General features: G+C 40.2%; 1 pseudogene; it reads right to left on the reverse strand.

Moving 5' to 3' along the window:
- LOC149211361 (adagio-like protein 1) lies at positions 1 to 23,764 on the reverse strand (annotated as a pseudogene).
- Positions 23,765 to 24,266: the final 502 nt, after the last annotated feature.

Raw genomic sequence — 24,266 nt, forward strand, 5'->3', positions numbered from 1 at the left:
TTAATTTTCTTCGACTCCTTCATATTTTTTGTTTCCACAGTGCTCCCATATAGGACAAGCTTCTGAATTTGTGTAACGTCGACACCGCCCTGATTGTCCTCTATAAAGATGCTCAAACGGCGAACATTCTGGACTTTTACACACTTCAAGATAACTGGTTTTTGTACCATCTAGGGTGTAAGAACTATGCCATGATCGTGGAAGAGGGGGTGCAGAGCCTGAAACTTCACGCCAAGTAGGCTGCTGGGTATCCAAATCCAGAATGAAAACATCGTTTAGTAATCCCTGCCTGCGGCAACCACCAAAAACCACCAACCAAGATCCATTCAAGCAAGATAAGGTGTGGCCCCACCGACCTGGAGGAGGAGAACTCACTTTTACATGCCGCCTTTCCGGATTTTCTGCACTCAAATCCAGTACAAATGTGTCATTCATAGGCTGCATGTTGACCCCTTCCCCACCAAATAGAACAAGACTGTTTCCAATAGCACATGCACTAAAGTTACAACGAGAAGGTTCAACTGCCCCTCCAACTGTAAGTTTCCTCCATGCAGCAGTTTCAAGTGTAGTCAGCTCCCTTGCAAGGTGACCCCATCCTAGCCTTTTAGCACCTGGAACTGTTTCTAACACACGTGTTGTTTCACTGCCCCATGCATTTGGCAAACCATTCGCCACAAATCCTCATTTTTTGTCAACTGATAAAGACACTTGCAAGCTGATCCAATAGATGCAACATCTCTAGGTGTCATCTGTGACAAAAGGTTTTGCGTTAGAACCTCTTGACTCAACTGGAAAATCCCACAAATTTCACGGAAGAAATGTCCTTGTCCAATTATAGCTGGCCTGTATAAGAAAGGATCGGACAATGACAGATCTACAAATCTAGTAGATGCCTCTTTGTAAAAGGGTAATGGCATAGGACCCAAGTCAATATTTGCTTCAGTGAACAGCTGAATTCCTATAATGTGTGTGATGATCCCATCATCACCATGAATTGGAGTCAAGCGGAGCCTATTCATCAGGGGAGTCCCATCCTTCCTAAAGTTCAATAGCTCACTTCCCAATCTTCAACTATATTTTGCCATTCAAAACCCGAGGGATTGAACAAGAAAGGAGCAAACAACCATGTCACCACCAAAAACCACATTGAAAGTGTTATTAACAGGTAAGAGACAAAATCTTTTGCAGCAGAGCAATAAATGTTATAGACAAAGAGAAGCATCATCAGCTCCAGTCCTTTTGTGAAGTGGCTCCTCGAATAAAGCCTGTAATTCTCTGCATATTTCTCATGCCTCACCACAAAACCTTGCCAAGTGGCCCTATACTTTGCACCACCATGCAAAATTGTCCTGCCAAAATAATGAGTCTTTGTACCCAAAGAGAATGTGAAAAAGACAGAGGCAAGTTGCAGATGCATGATAACAAAATCACTTAATGCAGACCGGAAGCCTCGTTCCAAGCCAATCTCCGTAACCATTGGCAAGGCCATTAGTAGACCTATCTGAACCAGAGACTGCGATGCAAGAACTGCCTCAAGAGGAAAATTTTTTCTCATATCTGCTTGGTTAACCAGTGACTTTTCTAATCCACTCAGTACCAAATACAGCCGTCCATAAAGAAAGATAGACGAAGTGTATAGGCTGACAACTGTTGATGGATTTTGATGGATATGACAGTTGTGAAATATTGGCTATGGATTCGAACAAATCCCCAATTTCGTAGCGCAACCTAAAACATGTTGCGCTACGAAACTACTAAAAGGATTTATGCGCTGCGGAAACACTTCAAAATTATTACATGAGCTACGAAATAACCTAAAGAGCTTTGTGACACATAGTGACTTTTGAACAAAACTGACACATGGCTATGAGACGGGGATGAATGAGAATGACCGGTGATGAATGAGAATACATAGTTGACTCAAGGTTCTAAAAACAAAAATCAAACTTAGACTAGCACCGAATTTTTTACCATCAAACTAATGTGAGCGGTTTTGAAATTAGAATTCTTAAGTGATAACAGTGGCTCCACTTGGGATAGTGTGCTCCTGTAGTACACTAAGAACTCGCAGGTCCAGTGCCTTATCCATTTATGACAAACATAAATTTGCTTGATAAGCATCCCCTTCAAGATTCTTGGGCCTTCACCTCCGGCTTAAGCTTGATGATCATTGTAAGAGAAAGAAATCTACCTCTACTAAAAAATGCTCAGTCAACCTTGAGCTTATTTGCATTTTCCTACCTACCTACCCTACCAATTTCAAACTTCTTTAAGCTAAATCAATGTGAAATTTCCAATGTAGCCAATCATTTGTCTTATTTGATATTTGAGTTTTTTGACTGCATCGGAGTTCAGAGCCACAATGATCTTGTGATGACCAGTGCCTCTGAAATTGCCTCTAATCTTCATAGAAAAACTGAAACACTGGAAAGTAAAACTCTTCCATATATTTGGCTATAGGATCCCAGAATACATGATCAGCTTGATGATTCTTGTAACTTTCTGTTGTACAAACTGATCTTCAACAACAATGTACAGTTCCTCAATCGTGAAAGAGAAAGGAAGCAACACTCTCTCCTTGTGTTCTGCCATAGAAAGCTTCTGAAAATAATGATCATGATTATGAAGACTATATGCCTGAATTTGACCTTCTAAACCTTCAATGTCTTTTTCAATGTCTTCAGCCACTTCATCCAAAAATTTCATCTTATCCTTTGCCTTGCACTCAAATGATTTTAGATACGAGGACAAGGAAAAAGAAAAATTTTCATTTGTTTCTCCATTAATATGATCATTATTCCATTGTTTGTAACCTTGAATTGAAGGAGAGTTTTCCACCACATTTGATCTATCTATCCATTCTTCCAAAAACATAAGCCAAAAGTCTTCAAATGACTTAATGGATTTGGCAGGAAAGCTTTCAATCCACCGTTTACATTTCCCTTGAAATGAATCATAGAACAACATAATGCAAACATCCTCATGTTTAACTCTAAGAAACTCTGTAAAATCACAAAAATCTGATATATGCTTCAAAGTTAAACTCAAATCTTCTCCATTGAATTTTGGACCATTCCTTAGAAAATATGCATCCTTGGGAAAATGATTTGGGAAACCATGAATTCCTGAAAAATTTATGCATGCATACCTTGAAATAAGAATGGTAGCATCTGGGTCCTTCATAACCCCAGTGGAATCACCATGAATCTATGAATTTCGAATTCTTCAACAATGGAGTCGCCAAGGTAGATTGCAGCCTGGAAAATTCTTCTGAGCTCCTGCTACCATCAGAAGTTCAGCTTCATAATTTCGGGAATGAGTAATCTTCAGACTCCTGGCAGACGCACCAAAATGTTATCTCAAAATCAGGCCCTGGAAGGCTGCAGACCAGGAAAACTTCAAGTAACTCTTTCAAACCAACTTTTGGCTGAGGCTTAGCCTCCTCAACCTGAGAGGGCTCTCTCTAGATGTGTTAATGATTTTGATTAAGATAAGATGGCTAACTCTTGTAGAACAACTATGACAAATATGAATGCTGGAAACATATTAAACAACTTTCCATTGGGCTTATGGAGTCAAAAACATCTCAATAAACAAGGATCTTGACTTTACATAGAAGTCAGGGCATTCAACATTTGAATTTTCAGAACATAACTCATATGAAACCACAGTCTATAAATGCATACAGGAAATCAGAGCACAATCAGTGAATTCTGAGTGATTATACATTTATAAAACTGTAAAAAAATTAGGAAAGGACAAGATCACACATTTTGAACATAGAAATCCTTCATGAATCCTAAGAAGGAAAAGCCAAATTATATTACTGAACTCTGTCTTACATAAGCCCAAATACAATGCTCTGTCATAAAGTTTTCCAACCCTGATTACATTTCTGTTTCAGCTATTTATAAAGCTCGTATTCTAACTGATCGAGATTCCTCCTCCAGCATGAGGGGAATTCGAAAACTACTTCTAATGACACCTATTAACCCTTTAACTAACTAATAAATACAACTGACTACTAATTGATAGCTCTGGAATCCTAAAACAATTAGGATTCTAATTCTACTAGATCTTCTAGACATCTAAATCAAATGGGACACTAATTCCATAACAGCCTTGGTCTACAATCATTTTTGTTCTCTGACATCTGGTTCCCTTCTGGCAGTGGCTGTGATGGACCTTTAATGCTTCATGTTGCTCTTCAATATCACATGTTTTCCAATGCCCTGAAACATAGGAAACGACCCCTGTTTACTGGTCTTTAGTTTTCCTCAAAATATTCGAATCCAGGATGATTTCCGAGGCACCTTTGCAATAAACCCGGTATTTTCCATCAGGAAGCATCACCACAACAGTCATTCTTTTCCTCACTGAATTGAAAGGCTCAACTTTTATTATTCTAGATTCACTGTGCTCTGTCGCAAAATTTCCACCCAATGATAAGTCAAACTCTAGCAAAGCAGACTCAGTCGGTGTCCCTAGAATTTCAAGTTTTCCCTCTTTACTAATCACCACATCACCCCCTGTATTCTGGAATATGCACTGCAAAAGAAATTTCAACACACTTCCATGGATTTCAGATCTCAGACTCTCACCTTCCTTAACACTTCCAATCTTCTTGACATTGTTAGTAATCCATACCTTTACAACTACCATACGATTTGTTGTTAGGGTGCCTGTCTTATCACTACAAATACATGTTGCTGATCCCATTGTTTCACATGCTGAAAGATGCCACACAAGTGCTTTATCATTCATCATCTTCTTCATAGCAAAAGCAAGGCTTAATGTCACAGCCAATGGCAAACCCTCTGGAATTGCAACTACAATGATTGTCACTGCAGTTGCAAAAAAAATTTACAATCCGAAGTGCATCAGCTCCTGACCATGATTGGTGACTGATTACCTTCTCCACAGTCATCCTTAATGTTAAGACAATGAATGTAACTACAGCAAAAGTTAATCCTATCTTTCCAATGATTGTTGCAACACCATTAAGTTTGACTTGCAACGGAGTTTCATCTTCACCTCCTTCTGTCAACGTTGCCAGCACTTTGCCCCAGCCAGTTCTCATGCCAACAGTGGTGACTAACATTTTACCAGAGCCATCCTGGACCTTTGTTCCTGACAAAAGGAAAGGCTTATCCTTACCCACACTTACCGGTTCACTCTCTCCTGTTAGGCTTGATTCATTTATAAGTAGAGAATAACCTGAAATGAAAATCCCATCTGCTGGAACTAGATCCCCAATTGATAAATTCACTAAATCTCCAACAACTAAGTCATACATGGATACCTTTTGTCTACGGCCATTCCTTGTCACCTGTACAAATATCTTCTTCTTCTCCTTATCTAAATCTCTGAACTGCAATGATTTCCAGTAATCACTGACTGCATTCACAAGCACAACTATAAAAACACTGATAAGAATACTCCAATGAAGATCAAGTTGTTGAATGTGCCACGCAATACATTTATCTTCTCTATATCTCTAGAGCTTATTTCGTTGAACACCTGGCAGAAGACAAATGTATTAAAGATCAGTGTGTTTGAAATTGATTCTGCATCAGAACCATGTAGCTCAAGAAGCCGTATTCCTTCCATCTCCAAAATTGCTAATACAATGAGTTGATAGACACTTTGGCCAATTATATTCCTCCTCATAGAATTACTGATAAAACTTTGAGTTCTTCCTACAGGTAATATTTTCATCATCTCATCATTTGGAGGTTCTGTTGCAAGTGCCAAAAGGTTGAGGAGCTGATGCATTTCCTTAATTGCAACTCTGGGAACTGGTAATGTTCTCCCATCTCCTTAAGTGAAACAGAAAACTCAATAATAGTGCAACTCAGGGTGTTAAACAAGCGATTAAGGAAAGACACAAACAGCTTTTCATCCAATTAGGATTTTTTTCCACAGTAAATCCTGAAAGAGATTTGACCAAGATTCTCCATGTTTTGATGTTCCACACCAAACATACATATATGCCACATGCATGCGGGTTTTCTTGGCATCTACTGATCCTCATTAATTTTCTTCAACTCCTTCATATTTTTTGTTTCCACAGTGCTCCCATATAGGACAAGCTTCTGAATTTGTGTAACGTCGGCACCGCCCTGATTGTCCTCTATAAAGATGCTCAAACTGCGAACATTCTGGAATTTTACACACTTCAAGACAACTGGTTTTTGTACCATCCAGGGTGCAGGAACTATGCCATGATCGTGGAAGAGGGGGTGCAGAGCCTGAAACTTCACGCCAAGTAGGCTGCTGGGCATCCAAATCCAGAATGAAAACATCGTTTAGTAATCCCTGCCTGCCGCAACCACCAAAAACCACCAACCAAGATCCATTCAAGCAAGATAAGGTGTGGCCCCACCGACCTGGAGGAGGAGAACTCACTTTTACATGCCGCCATTCCGGATTTGCTGCACTCAAATCCAGTACAAATGTGTCATTCATAGGCTGCATGTTGACCCCTTCCCCACCAAATAGAACAAGTCTGTTTCCAACAGCACATGCACTAAAGTTACAACGAGAAGGTTCAACTGCCCCTCCAACTGTAAGTTTCCTCCATGCAGCAGCTTCAAGTGTAGTCAGCTCCCTTGCAAGGCGACCCCATCCTAGCCTTTTAGCACCTGGAACTGTTTCTAACACACGTGTTGTTTCACTGCCCCATGCATTTGGCAAACCATTCGCCACAGATCCTCATTTTTTGTCAACTGATAAAGACGCTTGCAAGCTGATCCAACAGATGCAACATCTCTGGGTGTCATCTGTGACAAAAATTTTTGCGCTAGAACCTCGTGACTCAGCTGGAAAATGCCACAAATTTCACGGCAGAAATGTCCTTGTCCAATTATAGCTGGCTTGTATAAGAAAGGATCGGACAATGACCAATCTGCAAATCTAGTAGATGCCTCTTTGTAAAAGGGTAATGGCATAGGACCCAAGTCAATATTTGCTTCAGTGAACAACTGAATTCCTATAATGTGTGTGATCATCCCATCATCACCATGAATTGGAGTCAAGCGGAGCCTATTCATCAGGGGAGTCCCATCCTTCCTAAAGTTCAATAGCTCACTTCCCAATCTTCAACTATCTTTTGCCATTCAAAACCTGAGGGATTGAACAAGAATGGAGCAAACAACCATGTCACCACCAAAAACCACATCGAAAGTGTTATTAACAGGTAAGAGACAAAATCTTTTGCAGCAGAGCAATAAATGTTATAGACAAAGAGAAGCATCATCAGCTCCAGTCCTTTTGTGAAGTGGCTCCTCGAATAAAGCCTGTAATTCTCTGCATATTTCTCATGCCTCACCACAAAACCTCGCCCAGTGGCCCTATACTTTTCACCACCATGCAAAATTGTCCTGCCAAAATAATGAGTCTTTGTACCCAGAGAGAATGTGAAAAAGACAGAGGCAAGTTGCAGCTGCATGATAACAAAATCACTTAATGCAGACCGGAAGCCTCGTTCCAAGCCAATCTCCATAACCATTGGCAAGGCCATTAGTAGACCTATCTGAACCAGAGACTGAAATGCAAGAACTGCCTCAAGAGGAAAAATTTTCCTCATATCTGCTTGGTTAACCAGTGACTTTTCTAATCCACTCAGTACCAAATACAACCATCCATAAAGAAAGATAGATGAAGTGTATAGGCTAACAACTGTTGATGGATTTTGATGGATATGACAGTTGTGAAATATTGGCTATGGATTCGAACAAATCCCCAATTTTGTAGCGCAGCCTAAAACATGTTGCGCTGCGAAACTACTAAAAGGATATATGCGCTGCGGAAACACTTCAAAATTATTACATGAGCTACGAAATAACCTAAAGAGCTTTGTGACACATAGTAACTTTTGAACAAAACTGACACATGGCTATGAGATGGGGATGAATGAGAATGACCGGTGATGAATGAGAATACATAGTTGACTCAAGACTCTAAAAACAAAAATCAAACTTAGACTAGCACCGAATTTTTTACCATCAAACTAATGTGAGCGGTTTTGAAATTAGAATTCTTAAGTGATAACACAAAGGATGTGAGGATGAGAGCATACAAAAATTTAGTGTTAGACATGTTGGAAAAGTTTCAAGCATATTCTTTCACTATCAAAACTAGAGATCAAAACTCCATTGCAGATTCCCTTACTATTTCTGCCAGTGTATTTGTTATTCCTATTCATTCTTTTGAAAATTATGAGGTGGAGGTGCATCATCGACCAGCTATACTAGATAACATCACGAATTGGCAAGTCTTTGAAGATGATCAACAGGTAAAGAATTTCATTGAATTAAAAGAAGAATTTGAAAGCACTCAAATGGATCAACAAAATATGTTTGTGGAGTCCAACGAAAAGTCTGAAGTCTTACAATTAAAAAATAATTTAATACCTAAGGGTCTCATTCCTCTTGAGAAATTGTTTGATCAAAATGATGTGTTCAAAGCTCCAAAATTACAGGCTGATGAGGAGGAATTAGAGAGCCGCAATTTAGGGGATTCAGTTGTACCTAAGAGGCGATACAAGAGAAATCTTCAGGTGAAACGGTCCAGAGAAGAGTAACCAAGAGCCAGTTAGCTAAAGAAAAAGGCAAGATAGTGGCTACTAAGGGAAGCTCGGTTTCAAAGGGAAGTCTGAATGATTTGCTTCAAGCTATTGACATTGAAGAATCTCCTCTGGTTCGAGCAGACTTGATAGAAACAGGTAAAGACAAAACCAAAAAGGCCAAAACCTCTAAAAAGCTCAAATTTGATGATCAGGTTTCTAAATTTGTTTTTAAGCCAAGAAGACCTGTGACAAGGCGTTCAAAAGAGATACAAGAGGTGCTGCCAGAAGCAAGTGAAACAGGGGAGGTAACAAAATCTTATGAAGGACCTATGACTGCATTAGAAACATCATCACAGCTGCATAAAAATGACAGAGGTAAGGCAGTCATCTCTCAACAAGAGGAATGTAGTTTTGAAGAGTTGAAGAGAAAATTGAATTTGGCAAATCTTGAAATTGCCAAACTGAGAAAAACTTCAAGGAAACATGTAATAAAGGAAGGTTATTTCAATAAAATGGAGGCTCTGTGGGAAGATAAAACGATTTCAATACCCGAAGTGGTAAATTGTCATGCTCAATACTACACCTGGACAGTCCCTACAATAAAAGAAGCAAGATACATCAGAAAGGTCAATGCAAAACTGAGAGCTGGAATCAGAACTATGAAGAGGCAAATTGAAGATCTAAAGACACAACTAAGCCAGCATGAAGGACATTTTTAGCTAAGAGAAATCACATAGCAAGTAAGGCTAAGTCCTAAATTTTGATAGATTACCTTTCGAAGTTTACCTTTAAAGGATGGTGTCTATGTTTTCAGTTTTGAACAACTTCATGGCAGATGGAAAAGCCATTTCAAGGAAAAGAAAGATCAGGAGAGTTAAATTTTGGCCTCAAAAAATGTTTTTAAAATTACACAGCAGTTTCGTAGTGCGCTACGAAACTGCTGTAGGTGATGCCTAATGCATAGCAGTTTCGTAGCATGCTACGAAATTGCTGTAGTTGCATATTATGTTTTGGTGGACCAATTTTGGGATACAAAAGGAAATCTTTTTGAAGAGGAGTGTCTGAAATGGATCACTTACAAAGTGAAAGTATCCAGCAAAGGCAAATCAAGTGAAGGAAGGACATCTATGAACTCTAAGCTATATATTATATACGTGGTCATTATTTCATAGCTAGTATTGTTTATGAGGCATCAGGCAGCATTAAAGAAGTTTTGTTTTACCACTTGTATATGAGCAAAGTCTACAATGTATGGAAAACAATATAATCCAATGCAATTTTATGTAACTAAGAAGAACAACAGGGATAATTGATTTCGAAGATCCTTGTGGAGACCAAGAGCAGAAAAATAGGAACAACTTCCTAATTTCCAGGAACAGTAAAGGGATGAGGCATCAAGGATCAACAGGCAGTTTCAAACCATCACCACAGCTAAACTGAAGAAGGCCATTTGTCAGAGAACGAGTTTGGATTGTAATAAATGCTACTACCAACATGATGAGAAGTTATACTCCTAATTGTTTTAGGTCTCTAGGACTGCCAGTTAACAGTCAATTACATTTCATAGTCAGTTTTAAGTGTCAATAGGTGTCATAATAGGAAGAATTCGAATTCCCCTCATGCTGGAGGAGGAATCTCTGTTATGTAAAGAGCTCTATATATAGGAGAAAATCTAATTTACAAGGGTTGAAGAGTTTTCAGAGAAACTCTCATATTGTACTTTGTGTAATACTCTGTTTTTAGTAATACAGTACTTGGCTTTGCTTCTCAGGAATCAGAAGGAATTCAATGTTCAGAACGTCTTGTGTTGTCCTCCTCTCATTATCTACAGTGGTATGAATGTGTGATTACTTAGAAATCATTGATTGTGCTCTAACTTCCTTCATACATTTATAAACTATGTGGTCCTATATTTTTCTGATATATTCTCCATATGTTGAATTCTTATGCCCCGACTTCTATGTAAAGCTACATTATTGTCAATACTGAAGCATATTTGACTCCATAAGCCCAATGAATATTTTCTAAGTACGTTTCAACCTTTTACACTTGTTCATTCATTTCGTAGAGTTAGCCATCTTATTCATTATCAAAATATTTAATTTTGTGAGAGAGCCCTCTCAAGTTGAGGAGGATAAGCCTCAGCCAAAAGTAAGTCTAAAAGAGTTACACAAGGTCTTCATGGTCAGCAACCTATCAGGGCTAGGTTTTGTGATAACAATATGAACAATCCATATTTAGTCCTTTTGTATCTATACAACTTCCTCGTGTGAATTTTTTTCTTATTCTATTATCTCAAACATAACTTTTATGGTATTCTAGAACTCAATTTTAGGAAGAAACAGTCCCCAGCTTCCTCTGTATTAATTTTAATTACGATATCTACAATGTTAATTATTATTGTGTTTTTATTATACTTGTCGCTAATAGGATATAACTTATTCAATTTTTCATTGATTTGCTATTAGTTTTTTTTACTAAAAATTTTAAAATTTATCTAAAGTTTAACATTATGAAATTAAATTTATTATTTTTAAATAAAATTTATTTTTATTTATCTCAAATATGATTGATCAAAATGTTTCCCCTCTTATTGTGTAATGATGACAAGAATTGACTTTTGTGTATTCTATTATTAATTACTATGTACTATATCACTAATTACTATGTACAATACATATAAATAATTTGAAAATAACATTATATATTAATTACTATGTACCATAAACACAAATGGTTTGTAATTAAATTCAAAAATTCCATTTTTCATTGGTGTAAAGTATTGAATAGACAATTTTTATGGGTTTTATTTTTTAATTTACAAAAAATAATTTAAAAAATATAAATTTGAAAAAAAAATGTAAAAATAACATGTGTACAATTTGTACAACTTTCATTATATCAATCTATACTCTAATAACATGACATGTGTACTATAATATGAGCATTATATAAAAAAATTGTTATCATTCAAAATCAAATAAATAATTATTATAGTTGACATTGAAGATAATGATAACAAGCTAATAATTAATGATAACAAGCTAATAATTATTTATTTAATATTGAATGATGACAATTTTTATCTACCAAAAAAATGTTTAATTATATTAAAAAATTTAATAAAAAAATGTTAAACAAATATTCATATAACTCATTTTACAATTTTATTATTGTTTGAATTACATATAACATATCATGACATTAACAGCCCCAAGGGTTAGCTCAGTTGGTCAAAAACTATGCCTCGCCATCGGGAGGTCACAGGGTCGAATCCACTCGAAGCCCTTGGGGTCAGGTCTTGTAGTAGGCTGAGGGGCGATTTAGCCTAGCTATCGCCCAGATTTTTCCGTGGACGTAGCAATCCCTCACTGACCAGGGTGCTCGTGAACCACATGCTAAAAAAAAAAACATATCATGACATTAAAATATTTTATTAAACTAAATGGCAGAGAACGCTAGCTATATAGTTGTATTCATGATATATTGACTTAGATCCATCGATAGGAGAATGCTTCTACCAATCTCTATTGAAATTTCCATTAAAAACTAATGAGGTTGCACCCAACACAATCCTTAAAATCCATAGAAGACATGTACTTACGTACTTGTAATGAAACTACCAAACATCTACCCAAAAGGAACGAAAAATAATAATTCCATATGTCATCTCTTAGGTGTGCCAATGTTCCTTTCAAAAAATAGAAACATGTAACATAAGCCATGGATTAATGTTACAAACTCTATTCGATTACAATTCACTAGTCATCCTATTGGTATGGGCATCAAATGTATTGGAAATTATTTTTATTATTCGATCAATAAGGCATTAATAATAACGCGCACACAACTGCGGACTTTCCAGGCCTTTGTGCACACGGCTGCAGAGCCTCTACCTTCTACCCTACTCCCTCGACTCGGACTTACAGATGCTTTCAAGCTATTGCCTTTAAGGACCCATTACGATCAGACACCTTTTAGGTTAGTCTATGGCATAGAGGTTGTAATTCCCATGGAGTATATTGTTCCTAGCCTACGTATAGTGGCATTCACATGAATGCCAAACCGTAGAGCCTTAGAAGAGAGGCTCGCACAAATATTAGAGCTCTAGGAAGATAAATTTTTGGCTGGATTCCATCAACAGGTTTAGAAGTAATATCAAAATGCTTGGCACGATTGGGACATCAAACTATGCACCTTTAAGGTAAATGATTTAGTTTTATTATCTTATAGTGAGTTTGATAAGTTTCCAGGAAAATTTCAAGAATGATTCCATATGTTATCAAATATTTTATCTATGGCGGTGATTTGATAATCACCCTATGAGTGATCTCAGTTAAGAATTATTGAATAGAGGTATTGCAGACTCATGTGCTGGTGTGTGTGTCTAGGTTATTTAAGCAACGAATCGATCAGATTGCATATACATAGACACTTGAAAAGGAAGACAACGGAGAAATAAAGTGAGCAAATATAAGAACACAAGAAATTAATAAGGAGTTCACCCTATCCTCCAGGGCTACATCTCCGGTCCAACTTTCAATGGTGGCCTTCTTTTATTGTGTCTTAAAGCAGAGAATTACAAAGAAGGAGCTCTATATGAGTCTCCTGTCACAGGATAGCTTGGCAGGGTGGTTCTTGGATTCCCCAAGCCACTGGAGTACACAGACTCTCGGCCTTACCAGCTTTCTGACCTCTCGGGTCTACAATGGAAGGAGCCCAATGTGGTGCTCAGTCCTGACAGATCCCCTTTAGGGATGGTTCAAATTCCTCAAGCCATCTGGTGCTTGATGCTACCTTTGGTCAGCTCGACCCTCTCTCTTCTCACTGCTTTTTTTTTTGCTCTCTCTGTCTGCTTTCTTTGTTCTTCCGTGTGTGTGGGTGTGTCCCATATTTTCAGTCCTACCTTATGCTGGTCTGTGCATGGCTTTAAGCCATTTGAGCTCATGGATGTTCGATTCCTCTTCCAACTTCGTCGAATCACCTACTACAACTTCGCTTGGAGTTCCCTGTCTCGACGTCATCATTAAACTCACAGGGAGCGACCACTTGTCCTCCTGCAAACTGTGCCAGCTTGCTTCGTCAGTTCGCTTCTTCAGTTACATTATGGAATGAGTCATCCACCACCTTGGTGGTCAATTCGGACTTCAAATTCTTTCATATCGCGGTTTAATCCCTTGTCAATTCCTTCTTCTCCATCAAGCGTGATCTTAGCTGTTAGATCTGGATCCCCCAGATCCAACGCCATTCGCTCATTTCATGCGGTTGACTTGCTCGACCATTAGCGTGTGATGAGTGGCGGTTTTCTCTCTCCTCCACTTGCCATGCGTCGGGCGCTGAGTGGAATCACTCTGTTTTCACCAAAACTGCTTACCGCTCAAGGGTGCCCCCAATAAATACTGCCTGTTTTTGGAGCGCGGGTCCTGCCTTTGCCTTTAGCCTTTCTTTTCTCACGGTTTTCCTGGCTCCCATGCGACTGAGCGCTCGGGGCTTCTCCATTTTGAGGGTTTTCGCCTAGCGATGAGCACTAATCGCGCATCAAAAACTCCCTTCATTTCCCGATTTGGGCCTCCCTTGGGCTAATTTCGCCTCCTGTGTAGTCTCCATGGGCCTTGGTCAGCACTCTTTGACCAAGGTCCTCGTCGTTCCACACTGGCTGCCAACTACCACTAGTTTAGAGGTTTTTTTGATTGCTGCTCTTAATTCTTTGAAGTCTGTCCCGACTTGGTACAACCATGGTTCTGTTGATCACTCTTTAGGGATCTAATTCGGATCATGGCCTTCCCACTGAAAAGCTTTTAGACCACCAAAAGTTGGTTTTCTTTCAAGCATTGACTAAGTGAGGGTACTGCTGTCTCACTTGCCCAATCTCAATCCACTTTGTACTGCTCGGCTTCGAACCTTTGAGTCTGATTCTAAGGTACTCAACATTTCCTCTACGCGTTGTCCTCACCTTCCTGTCCAAGACTGTGTCTTCCTGCAATTCATTTAGATATTCAGGTAGCAGGTCATCAATAGAAGGCAATTGACTTTGCTCTTCAGGATCCTCAATCATCGAAGGTTCAAACAATCTCAAGCAATCTGCATTTACGACTGAGTAGATGTGCATGTAAGTTGGTAGATCAAGGCGAAAAGTGTTCTCACTGATCCTCTCAAGTATCTTGAAGGGTCCATACCTGATAGGCTTTAGCTTTTTACCTTCACCTTGCATCCTGTCCTTGCTGATATATAGCCAGACCTGGTCACCAACTTGGAAACTATGCTCCACCCGATGCTTGTCATGCCTTGCCTTGTATTTGGCTTGCCTTCTTTCCAGCTGTTCCAGTACTGCCTAGTGGATCTCCTGGATCTGTTCAATGAACCTAGTTTCCTTCTACACATCACTGTGTCCATCAAAGTTGTTATATTTACCAAAGACAAAATCCAAAGGAGACCTTGGTGCGAAACCAAAATAGGTTTCAAAAGGAGATCTCTGTGTAGAAGAATGTTTTTCTCTGTTGTAAGCATGCTACACATAACACAAGTGTTCATCCCAAAGCTTAGGATGTTTGTTGCAATATCCTCTAAGTACGTGGATCATTGTCCTGTTAACTACTTCTGTCTGGCCATCAGTTTGTGGATGAAAAGCTATGCTTTTCTTCAGTTGGGTGTCCATCAGCTCCCATAGACTTGACCAAAACTTCCCCACAAATCGGGTGTCTCGATCAGATACAATAGAAGTGGGTAACCCAAAATGAACCCATACATGTTCAAAGAATAGTTTGGCAGTTTGTTCAGCTGTAATATGCTTATTACAAGGTATCAAAATGCACATTTTGCCGAACCTATCCACAACCACATACAGATAATCATGACCTTTTCTAGACTTAGGCATTCCCCCAAAAAAATCCATGGAAACACTTTCCCAAGGGTGAGAAGGAACCGGTAATGGAGTGTACAGGCCTAGCTTTCTATTGCTGGCTTGCTTTTGGCACACATAGTACACCCTCTCGCATATCTAGAAACTGTCTCATTCATTTTTGGCCAATAACAAAATCTTTGCAGCTGTGCAACTGTTTTACTTACCCCAAAGTGACCTGATATCAGAGAAGTATGTGCCTCTCTAATTATCTTTACTCTATCTGTTTGTGGAATGCAGAGTTTCCCACAATGATATAAGAGTCAGTCCTTCACATGATAATCCAATTCTTCTACTTTTTTGCCTTGACTCAAAGTTTCATATACATCTTTAAAGTCTATATCTTGAGCATATTGTTTAATGTAGCTTTCATGTAGTACATAATTATGCTTAAGTATAGTAGATGCATTTATAATGGGTCTAGATAACATATCTACAACTTTGTTATGTATGCCCTTTTTATAGGCGATGACCAAATGAAACTGTTGTAGAAAACCCATCCACCTGTAATGTCTTGATTGTTGCGACTTAGTTTGGGAGTGTAAATATTGAAGTGGTTGATGATCAATATGTATTACTGTCTCTTTACCCATTAAGTAATGTTTCCACTTTTTCACACTCTGAACTAATGCATACAATTCTTTATCATATGTACGATAGTTAACTACTGCAGGATTAAAAGTGTCAGAATGATAACATATGGGTTTACTGTGCTGTGTCAACACTGCTCCCATGGCATAATCACTGGCATCTGTTTGGATCTGAAATGGTCTTTGTAGATCAGGCAGTGCTAGTACAGGTGCTGTACTAATCTTTTCTTTCAAGGTATCGAAGGCTTTCTGATGTTTGCCTCCCCACTAAAACACCTTGTTCAATCCTGTCAAAGCATGTAAGGGAGTTGCAATTAAGGAAAAGTTAGAAATGAACTTCCTCCAATATTGTGCTGCTCCTAAGAAGCTTCTCACTTCTGTAGCAGAATTGGGTTTAGGCCAGTTCACAATGACTGCCACTTTAGAGGGATCTATTTTCAATTCACCACCCCCTACTATATGACCCAAATAATTTAGAGATGTTTTGCCAAATTCACATTTGGAGAGTTTAACATAAGATTTTTCTCTTTTCAAAACATCTAATGTCTACTTAACATACTTTAAATGTTCCTCCCACGTTTTACTAAAAATCATAATGTCATCTAGATACACAATAACAAAATCATCAAGAAATGGTTTGAGTACATCATTCATTAATCTCATGAAAGTAGTAGGGCCATTGGTCAAGCCAAAGTCATAACCAGCCACCTATACAATCCCTACTTTGTTTTGAAAGCATTCTTCCATGCATCTTGCTCTGCAACTCTGACCTGATGGTATCCACTATGCAAATCCAGCTTGGTGAAATAAACAACTTCCTTCAATTGATCTAAAGGATAATCTATTCGAGGAAGGGGATAACGATTTTTTATTGTTATCTTATTCAGTGTTCGGTAGTCAATGCACATTCTCCACGAGCCATCTTTCTTTCTCACCAAAACGATTGGTGACCCACATGGTGATGTGCTAGGCCTGATGAACCCCTTCTCGAGCAACTCGTGCACCTGCTTCTTGATCTCAGCATTCTCTAAAGCAGACAACATGTACATTCCAATATTAGGAAACGGAACATATTGCTGCAAAATAATATCATGTACTATTTCCTTTTTGGGTGGCAAACCTTTAGGTTCTTGAAACAGAACATCATACTCTGAAACAATATTTTCTATATCAGCTTGCTGCTTAGCATTGCAACCCTCAAATACATTGGTTTTATCAGGTTTTTTTTCCTTTACAACCATTAGTAAGAATTGTTTGCACGAATTTATCATTCTTTTCATCTACCCTGAGTTTATGAGAGTATAATTATTCTTGAGCTTATGAGCTCTTACAAAGTATTCGATTCCATCTTTAACAAGTAGATACTTGCTCTCAACTCTATAAAAAATGGCTTTTCTATCATACAAGTAAGGACTCCCTAAAACAATTCCACATATATCCAAAGGAATTATGTCTAACTCAACCTCATCTACAAATGCTGACTCAAAAGAAAACTTGAGTTTGCACTGTCTAGTCACTTGTAGTTGTGCTTTATCATTCAAATATCCTAATGGGTATGGTTCTTGTGAGGTGTAGTTGCTAATCCCAATTTCTTTACAATTGCTTCAGAAATAAAATTTACTTGTGAGCCACTATAAAACAAAGTATCAATCTTTTGATGTTTGGAAACAACTTGAATATGGAAAAGCTCATGTCTTTTTCTCTCACGTTCTTCATCAATAATAGATTGAGTAGAATTACTAGTAGATAATTTAGAATTCTTAACTTTTCTACCTGTGGTTGCAATGATTGTTTCATCTCACGAGTCTGACCCCAAATCTTTCTGAATAGTTGCAGTAGTCTTCTTCTTCTTTCCTTCGGACTTCTTAGGTCTCATCTCTAGATGCAGAATCCAACAGTGCTCATCATCATGCCCATCCTTTTTACAATGAGTGCATGAAGCTTTGCTTTTCTGTGCAGTGTTAGCCTTCCTTGCTTTCCACTTCTGCTTTCTTTTCTCCTTGCTCTTGCTTGCAGTGGGTTGGGATGGTCCCCAACTTCTAGATTTCCATTCTTTTCTCTAGCCTCTAGATGAGTAGCTTGTACAAATACCTCATCTATACTAGTGGGATTAAACATGAGGATGGTATGCCTCATGTAGCTATGTAGACCACAAATGTACTTCAAAAGAGTCCCTCATGAGTCTAATGAGATCCCTAGAATCAATGCTCTCTTTCTAAATTCTTGAGTGTACCCTTGCACACTTTACCCTTTCAACTGTTGAATAGTTTGCCAATTCATCATGGCTTGTTGCATGTAGGCCAATGGATAGAATTGCTTCTTGATAACAGAAACAAATTCACTCCAGACAGAGATAGTCTTACCATGTCTTTTAATTTTAGCATGGGTTCTGCCTTCCCACCAAACCAAGGCAGTGCCTCCTAGGCGTAGGCTTACCAGCTGAAATTTTCTCTTGTCTGAGTCGATGTTCTGCACTCTGCAATACACATCAATTTGTCTAATCCAATTGTCCAACTTTTCAGTCTTTAGCTCTCCATCATATATTGGCAAATTGAATTTAACATCGAGTTTGATCAAAGATGATTTCTTATTATGCACATGGCTATTAGGAGGTGTGAGAAAGTTTTCCTCTTTCCCTTTTCCTTTTGAGTGGTCATGAGAATGAGATTCATCTTCTTCTTTATCTTGTTTAGAGCCCGATGAATCTTCATCTTTATGCTTTCTAAAGTCCCTATACATTTCTTCTACCATAGACTTTATAGCTAGGAAACTCTCTATGAATTGAGGGTTTGGCCCCACAGAACCTTCCTCTGACATGGTCTTCCGAGGATAGACTCTCCCAATCTCAGGATTAGTTTCGACCAACTCTCCTTCTTCTAATTTGACCTTTGATCTAGTGAGCATTCAACAACTAAACCAACACAAGCTTGTCTAACCTTACAACCTAAAGCTCTGATACCACTTGATCTGATAATCACCCTATGAGTGATCTCAGTAAGGAATTATTGAATAGAGGTATTATAGACTCATGTGCTGGTGTGTGTGTCTAGGTTATTTAAGCAACAGATCGATCAGATTGCATATACATAGACACTTGAAAAGGAAGACATCAGAGAAATACAGTAAGAAAATATAAGAACACAAGAAATTAATAAGGAGTTCACCCTATCCTTCAAATCTACTTCTCCGATCCAGCTTTCAGTGGTGGCCTTCTTTTATTGTGTCTTAAAGCAAATAATTACAAAGAAGGAGCTCAATATGAGTCTCCTGTCACAGGATAGCTTGGCAGGGTGGTTCTTGGATTCCGTAAGCCACCAGAGTACACAGAATCTCGGCCTTACCAGCTTTCTAACCTCTCAGGTCTACAATGGAAGGAGCCCAATGTGGTGCTCGGTCCTGACAAATCCCCTTCAGGGATGGCTTGAATTCCTCAAGCCCTCTGGTGCTTGATGCTGCCTTTGATTAGCTTGACCCTCTATCTTCTCATTGCTTTCTTTTGCTCTCTTTGTCTGCTTTCTTTGTTCTTCTGTGTGTGTGGGTGTGTCCCGTATTTTTGGTCCTACCTTCTACTGGTCTTTGCATGGCTTTAAGCCATTCGAGCTCATGGCTATTCGATTCCTCTTCCAACTTTTTCGAATCGCTTTCTACAGCTTCGCTTGGAGTTCTCTGTCTTGGTGTCATCATCAGACTCACAAGGCGTGGCCACTTGTCCTCCTGCAAACTGCGCTAGCTTGCTTCGTCGGTTTGTTTCTTCAGTTACATTATGGAATGAGTCATCCGCCACCTTGGCGGTCAATTCCGACTTCAAATTCTTTCATATTGCGGCTTAATCCCTCGTCAATTCCGTCTTCTCCATCAGGCGCGATCTCAGCCGTTAGATCTGTATCCCCCAGATCCAATGCCATCTGCTCATTTCACGCGGTTGACTTGCTCGACCATTAGCGCGTGATGAGTGGCGGTTTTCTTTCTCCTCTGCTTGCCACGCGTCGGGCACTAAGTGGAATCGCTCCATTTTCGCCAAAACTGCTTATCGCCTGAGGGTGCCCCCGATCAATACCGCCAGTTTTTGGAGCATGGGTCTCGCCTTTGCCTTTAGCCTTTCTTTTCCCACGGTTTTCCCAGCTCCCATGCGACCGAACGCTCGGGGCTTCTCCATTTTGAGGGTTTTTGCCCAGCGATTAGCGCTAATCGCTCATCAAAAACTCCCTCCGTTTCCCGATCCGAGCCCCCCAGGGGCTAATTTCACCTCCTGCGTAGTCTCCATGGGCCTCGGTCAACGCACTTTGACTGAGGTCCTCATCGTTCCACGCTGGCTGCCAACTGCCACTAGTTTAGAGGTGTTTTTGATCGCTGCTCTTAATTCTTTGAAGTCTATCCCGACCTAGTATAGCCATGGTTCTATTGATCACTCTTTATGGATCCAATTCGGATCAGGTAGAGTAGTTCAGCTTGTGAAATTGAATGGAGATCCATTTTTGGGAAAGGTAAATGGAAGCCGGTTGAAGCCATACACCAAGGATCCAGCCCAATGACTACATGATGGTGACACAGTCTTAGCAACTCAGGCAGCTACAAGGAGGTGCGGGACTATAAACTACACTGCTCGGTTTATAGAGCTGCATGAAAAGGGGTCTGCATGCAAGATGAGAGTGTCACAGTACCAGAAGAAGCGAGAAGGAAGTTTCTTTATAGGGGGAGAGACCGCATAGCACAGTTAGAAAGTGAAAGATACTGTCACTATTCATGATTTGACCATGAGGAGACGGTTAAGAGGAGCAGGGGGTGGCATTTAAGGCTGAATTTAAGAGTGAAATCTTTGGAAATCTGCTGCCAATCTAGCATTTATTGATAGAATTTGGGGGGAACGGTCGAACTTGAATTATAATACACCTATAAATTACATGTGGTTGTCCAATGAGAAACACTTTGCATCCTCAAAACTTTTGTGTTGAGCTGTTGAGTGTTTATGAATCCTCAGCTTTACGCAGATTTGGTTGTTGCTTCTGTGTTTGAGAAGTTATCTGAAGACACTCAGCAGTTTATTCTTAGGACAATGTTCGGACCAATAGAGACCGCTAGTACTGGGGGAGCTATCGTCTCTTAGGGATCTGCTCCCATTGTGATGAGTATGGAGGTTCCAGTTCCAGTGCCTACGGCGCCGAGGCCAAAGCCTATGCCAGTGAGGGAGGTCCCCAAACCAAAGAAGTATAAGCAAAATAAGTTGGTGCCAGTGTGCGAGTCACCGAGGAAACATGCAACTACATAGGTAGAGAGGAAAGAAAAGTTGAGCATGAAGGAGAAGGGGAAAGTGGTAGATTTGGAGGCTGAGGAGGGCGTGGAAGATATTGACATTGAGGGGGTGGACCCTATATCAAAGTTTCCGAAGTATATCCCTCTATGCAAGGGAAAAGTGAAGGTCCCGCTGGACCCTGATGAAGGAAAATTCCTTCTCAACACAACCCTGCTACCAAAGAATATAACTTTTGAAGGTCCGCACTTAACGTAGATCCTGAAATTGAAGCTAGAATATTGGGATTTGGAGGAACACGAGCGATTCCCCCACCTTGATACAGACACCTTCATGAAGAGGTTCTTCTAAAAAGAGTCTGTTGTCACCATGTTGGAACCTATGGAATGGATTTTCGGAGAAACAAAATGAGGGTTACTGAACTTGTTATGGGTGCTCCACTACCATCGTGCCTCGATAAAACTAATCGTCATTAAGAAGTTGTTGTTCCTAGTGCATGACAGGTGCTTGTGGCTGAACGAGCCGAATGCCATCAATGATATGTTGATCCATCGAATCACATTATTACCACATTCAACAATGAATCCGGCCAAGGCATTCGACAGAAAGACGAGGGAACGAAACCTCGTTGAGAAGATGAAGGATAAGTTTAAACGCATGAAAATCCATGCAGGTACTCGATTACATCCATTAATGACCCCGCGGTGAAGGTTTCCACATAAATTTTGGCTGGCAAGGTTATGAGAAAGCGTTGTCTAGATGAGGTGCCAGCACTAGTGGTCTCATTCGCAGCTCAGTGCACAGAGGGCGTACAGATCAATTGGGCATGTTGCCTATGTAGCGTGTTCCTCGTGAAATGTAGAGAAGGTCAGGAAAAGAGTAAGACATTCCAGTATTTTTCGATGTTTCTCTCAATTGTGCTTGTCACGTGGGATTCGTCGGAGGACAACCAATTTCCTCCAATAGAGAAGGATTTACTGGAAGCCGTGAAATGTGCATCTCTCTGGGCCACAAAAGATGATGCGTGGGTCATAGAGAGAAAATTATTTTGGGTGCTAATGGAGGTGAGCATTCCCATGGACATCAACCAAAAGCCATAGTTGTCACTGACTGTGTTTGAACAACTTTCAGGGTACGTAGAGTTCAAAGTGGACTTCCATCATGTGTATATCTGGGCATGGAAGGATCTGGAGCAAAAGTGGTTTGACCTGCTGTTAGTTTATATGGGCCCGACCTTGGTTCGAAAGAATTGTGTAGCCAAACAAATCCTGCAGCTATAGGCCCTTTCGGCAACAGTCTACGGGGCGCGAACTAATGTCTCACCCGAGGTAGCAGGGGAGGGTGCTAGAACCAGGTTTCCACACCCTTGGGATGTCTAGATGTGGTCTGGAGGTTTTGCGAACCGTTCCACAACGTCGTACTGCCCTGTTTCACGTAGATCCGAACCCAGAATAATCTTTACTAGTTATTAGCGCGGTGTTTACAAATCTAATCTCTTTGATGAAGTATTTCTTAGAAGGGTCTTTAAGAAAACATTTATCAGATTTATCTAGTTCACGCACTTAGATTAGACACAGATTCACATGTATTCAAAATGTAAGCATATGCGCATTAACCATACAAAAAGCTACATCCGTGATACTTTAGATTTAACACTGAATTACCAAAGAAACTTACCTTTATTTATTTTCTTCACCAATACATCCAGATCTGCCTTGCGCACTCACCTGCAGGGGTCCACGCACACAGTTGTGGACTCTTCTAGGTCTCTGCGCACACAGTTGCAGAGCCTCTATCCACTACCCAAACCCTCGACTCGGACTTACAAACGCTTTTAGAGAGCTTCCCTAAAAAACCCATTACATTTTAGATCCAAAAACATACAACAAAACTTAGCTTCCTCTACCCATAGAGCCCCGCTCTATTCATACCTTTCCATGGACCGCGATCCATGGGCGGGCTGACTCCACTTACATTTCTTTACATTATTTTTGGGTAGACTACCCTTTGACTTTACCTTATTACAAATCGCGCTTCGTGCTTCTCGCGGAGTCTTTACGCTTGCTTTACCAAAAATTGTGAGCTTTGTGCCCCATGACCATTGCGCGGGGCTTTCACTACCCAACAGTCCCCCAACACAATAATCATGACTCGTCCCGAGTCACTCCACTAGTGCAGGATGCATGGAGGTCGTTCAACAACTTTTGCATCTCGCTGGTCTCTGCAAAAAATCCGACTGCGAGCCTCTGTACCTTTTCCAAATGAGCCGCTGAGGCATCCCTATCACTTGCAGTTGCCTGCTCCGTCGCAAATACTACTTGCATCTGCATTACCTTGCCTTTAATGGTTGTAGATATGCTAAATGCTTCATCGAGCCAGGGCTGGATAAGTTCGTTAAGTGTGGCATCCTGATGCCATGCCACGTCAATTTGGGCTTTGAGCACCTGGGCCTCTTTCATTTTGGCCAACCGTTGTGTGATAGTGACTGTCTGTGCAGCCCTGTGGGCAGTGTCATAGGCCTGTTGTAGCTCGCGCACCTTGGTTTCTACTTGCTGGATGGTTGGGTCTTCCTGGAGGGAGGTGAGTATCTCGAGCGACTAACCGAGTAGTCCCGAGCACTCGTGAACAACACTACTCATCATTTCTAGTCCAACTACAATTTATCCGCGACGGCATTCCTGTTCGGCTAGGGGTGTGGGAGGTCGGGCCTTAAGATGGAGCTTTGCAATCTATAACGCTAGTTCCTCCTAGTTTTTTGCGACCTCTACTTGGGCCATGCGAAAGCCGGCTGCCATGTGCTGAATCTTGGTGGCTGGTGGGAGGTCCCCGGGGATAGCTAGCTCGAGGACCGTGCTACACGCCTCCGTCATAGCTTGTTCTACCTCCTGGTATCATGCAGCCAGGTCCTCATGATGGAGAGTGATCTATTCTATCTTTGCCTTCTGCTCTGTCAAGATGTGG

This window comes from Pinus tabuliformis, chromosome 1_1, assembly GCF_031772625.1.
Source record: "Pinus tabuliformis cultivar Carrire ecotype Pingquan chromosome 1_1, CPIR1, whole genome shotgun sequence".
Classification (NCBI taxonomy): domain Eukaryota; kingdom Viridiplantae; phylum Streptophyta; class Pinopsida; order Pinales; family Pinaceae; genus Pinus; species Pinus tabuliformis.